Source organism: Camelus ferus, chromosome 2, assembly GCF_009834535.1.
Source record: "Camelus ferus isolate YT-003-E chromosome 2, BCGSAC_Cfer_1.0, whole genome shotgun sequence".
NCBI classification, from domain to species: Eukaryota; Metazoa; Chordata; class Mammalia; order Artiodactyla; family Camelidae; genus Camelus; species Camelus ferus.
The window spans coordinates 118,391,357-118,395,928 of record NC_045697.1 but is presented as its reverse complement, the minus strand read 5'-3'; positions in this window follow the sequence as shown (position 1 = coordinate 118,395,928).

Below are 4,572 nucleotides of genomic sequence, written 5' to 3'. Positions count from 1 at the left end.
GGGGCGAGGGGCCGGGGACTGGGAGGTTGTGGGGGCTCGGGGCGGGGGCGGGGCCGGGGCGGGGCCGGGGGCGGGCCCAGGGTGGCGGGGCCGGGGGCGGGCCCAGGGTGGCGGGGCCGGGGGCGGGCCCAGGGTGGCGGGGCCGGGGGCGGGCCCAGGGTGGCGGGGCCGGGGGTGGGGTGGAGTCCGGTTCTGGGTCGGGGGTCCGTGCGTCCAGGGGCTGGGCCGGATAAACACTCGTATTGCTGATTTTCTCAGCATTGTTCTAAGCACCTTACAAGTATTACCTTTATTCCATCCTCGTTAACAAATCCTTCAGTGGATAGTATTATCGTTGTTTCCATCGTACACATGAGGAAACTGAGACACAGAAAAGGTAAGGTGCGCGCTCAAGGCCGTGCATCTGACAATGGTGGTCTCGGGTTTGGACTGAGATGGAGTCTGGCTCCAGTCTGGGCTTGCGGCCTCTCCAGGTCTGCATCCTCACTTTTATATGCTTTATGAAATTCTGCAGTTTCTGAAATAGGCATTATTAATTCATTATCAGTGAGCACTAGGATTGCATGAGATGTAAACTTTAAACAACCAGCTAAAGATAGTCAAATAACCTGGAACGTGCGCTGAGAAAGATGCTAGTGTTAAACTGGGGAAGTATTTGTATGGCTATTAATTTTATAAGAGGTTAGTTCTTTAATGATTGCTTTTTACAATACGAAGAATTTTCTATCCTGACATAACCTCATGACTGCAGGATTTCACACTTGTCCCTCACCTCTGATCCTTACAACACCTCTCGAGGCAGAATCATCATCCTTACTCTGCAGTTGAAGAAACTGACTTGCGGTGATTAAGGAACGCACTTGAGAGCCTATGTAGTCAGACTTCAGAGCCCAGACTGGGCTCAGTCACTCCAAGGAACACCTGCGGTTGTTTCTTCTCATTATTTTTATTTTGTGTTGGTTTTTCTTTATCAACAATATCCTTTGTAGTCCACTGTGAGCTTTCTATGTTCTGATACGATTTACAGGAAAGTGTGACACTCAGTAACGCAGTTGAGTCATTGTGCTACCTCCGAATTGAAGAGCTTTTTTTTCCCTTTTAATATGTTTCTCTCTATATTATGGGAGAGAATCCTATTCCTCCAGGCAATTAATCAGCTAGTGTCTGGACTGGAATATTTGATTATCTTTGGTTTTGGATATTACAGGGATATTTTTATTACTGCCACAAAATCCACCTCTCATCTCCTTTGTGAATGTTGTTGCTAACTGGATTCATGTTGTTGTTGAAGTCATCTTGACTTCTTATATTGGCCACATTTCATCAGAACTACATAAATCCTGAATGAGAAAATATGTTACATACATTTCTGGGTACAAGACTTGCCAATTTCCTTTAAGGCTGAAGCAGAGAAATGCTGTCTGAACAGCCACTGCTGATGGCAGGATTTGTGAGGCTTTAGAAGTAGCTCATTCCAGTTTCCCAGCTGGAGGGCGGTGCATCAGGGGCCGCCAGACATGCGCAAAACAAAGAACTAGGTGGTGCCTCCACCAGCCAGCTTCCAACCAGGAGGGAAAATGTCACCGGTGAAAAGCCCTGCGTTACACCTCCTTTCTCCAACAGGCACTGGGACAAGATGCCCCCGGAAACACCTGAAACCAGACTGGTTTCTGTAGAAACCTCGATCCATTTTTGTTCTGCTGACATTTGAATAAATGTAAACAGAGGAATGCACACACTGTGGATGGAGACAGCTAGTGGGTTTATCTTAGAACCACTACTAACCACTTATAGCAAAATAGTAGTTCTCTTCTCATAGACTTAGATTATTCCAGTCAAGTATTTCAGAAATCTGGGATTTGTAGGCAAAAACAACACATTTCACATGGCAATAATATTTTGCAGGAGCCTAAAACTCCCTTTCTCTCTCGTGTAATCATTTTAAATAGCAGAGATGTGCCCTTTTCAGGATCTAAGAAAATAATTCCAGTGTCCTTTATTCTCAGAATGTCACTAATTCTAATGTAAATTCTGTTTTAATACCACTCCATTCCCTTAATTCAGATGGAGCCTGAAACAATTACATGCCTTTTGACTTCTACTGCCTGTGCAAAAAATCACATTATCTCAAAGATGAGATGTAAGAAAAAAAGAAGACTTGCAGGAAGAGGCAGGCATATAAAAAGACCCATCTTCAAGTGGAATTTGCATAAATGAGGGTGACTCATCCTGGTTATGAATCTAACTTTACACGCAACAATTACAGGGAACTCTGTAACTCAGGAACCCTATGAAAATGAGAACTACTTGCAGCCAAACTCCGGAGGCAGGTGGTTGCAGAATGATTTCATTTCATTGCTTTGAAGGATTGCTTGGTTTAAATGATTTTTAATTGATCACTATTTTGTTTTACAAATTAATAATGTATTAATGACATATGATATCGAATATTTTTATATGTTCTTTGCCATCTATTTATCTTCTTTGGTGAGGTGTCTGTTAAAGTCTTTGCTCCATTTTCTATGGGGGTTGTTTATATTCTTATTGCTGAGTTTTAAGAGCTCTTTGTATATTTTGAATAGCAGTTCTTTATCAGATGTGTCTTTTTCAAATACTTTCTTCCGGTCCGTGTCTTGTCTTCTCATTCTCTTGCCAGGGTCTTTTACATTTTAACGAAGTCCAGCTTACGATTTCTTTCTTTCATAGTTCGTGCATTTTGGTATTGTGTTTTAAAACGTCACAACCACACTGGGGTCGTGTAGGTCTTCTCCTATGCAATATTTAGGAGTTTTACAGTTTTACTTTTTACATTCAGGTCTATACCCACCTTGTGAAGGGTGTAAGGTCTGTGTCGAGATTCATTATGTTATACATGGATGTCCAGCTGTTCCAACATCATTGGCTGCAGAGATTATCTTTGCTCCATTGTATCGCCTTTACTTATTTGTCAGAGATCAGTTGATTATATATATGTGGGTCTGTTTCTGGGGTTTCTATTCTGTTCCGTTAAGCTATTTGTCTGTTCCTTCACTGATACCTCACTGTCCTGATTATTGCAACTGCACACTAAGTCTTAAAGTCAGGCCGGGTGGGTCTGGGGCTTTTTTTCTCTCCTTCAATGTCATGAGGGCTCTTCTGAGTCTTCTGCCTCTCTGTCTAAACTCTAGAATCAGGTTGTCAGTATCCACAAATTAACTTGCTGGGCTTTTGATTGGGATTCTGTTGAATTCACAGATCAAGTTGGGAAGAACTGACATCTTGACCATACTGAGTCTTCCTGTCCATCAACATGGAATATTTTCACATTTATTTAGTTCTTCTTTGTTATCTTTCATCAGAGTTTTGTGGTTTTCCTTATACAGATCCTGTACGAACTTTCTTGGACTTCGATTGCTAAGTATTTCTGTTTTGGGGGTTGCTGATGTCAATGACATTATGTTTTTAAATTCCACTTGGTCATGATTGGTATCTGGAAAAGAGACTGACTTTATTATATTAACCTTATATCTTGCAACCTCAATATGATCACTCCCTAGTTCCAGGAGTTTTTTGGTTGATTCTTTCTGATTTTCTGCATTGATGAATCTGTCATATGTGAACAAAGACAGTTTATGTCTTCTCTCCCAATCTGCATAACTTTCATTCCCTTTTCTTGTCTTATTGCTTTAGCTAGGACTTCATGTACAACGTTGAAGAGCAGTGCTGAGAAGGAATATCTTTACCTTATTCCTGATGATCACTATTTTTATACCATATTTGTGCACTGCAGTCTTTTAGGTCATCCTTGGGCTAAGACCCTAAATAATGCCACAGTGGGTGTGACATACATAGTGAATAACATACAGCCTTGGATTTGGATAAACATGGGTTCTGACACTTGTTTGCTTATTGTCTGTGTGACCTTAAGAAACTATGTATCTTTCTCGATTATATTGTGTATAAATTAGAAATAATTTCTAGTTCTGGTGTCATTATGAGGATTAGAGATAATGGATAAAACATGCTTGAGCACAGAAGTTGACTCATCTTAGTGGCTGTAATTGCTTGGCTGTAATATCTCCCTTTGGGACAAGATTCAGAACCAACATTTGTAGACTGTACTGTCTTTATGTTAAATCCTTAGGCAAAAATCACTTCGTGTTTGAAGACAGTAGCTCTCCACTGTCTGTTTTGCATCTTAATGACTTTCCTTACTGATCTCAACAGTGGACTCACAGTCATATAATTTAAGAGCTACTGTCATCATCATCAGGGGAATAAGGTAATTTCCTAATGACTAACTTGTTTAGGTTTTGTAAATACAGCTGTAACTTCAGCTTAGATATTCCCCCTGACCCAGCATATTTGGAGAATTTTTGTTTAAGTTTCTATTTCTTCACTTACAGATGTTTATGGAAATAGAGTTGTTGGAATTTGAAATAGAAAATCGAGGTAACGTGATTTCTGCGTGGACTGTGGGAAGAGGGAATGTTATATGAAGTTCAATCACTAGCTTGCTCTGTCTGTGCAATGCATTAAAAGGATCTAACGGCACCTGATCTGTCATTGAGTTATTCTGGACCAAGATAACAC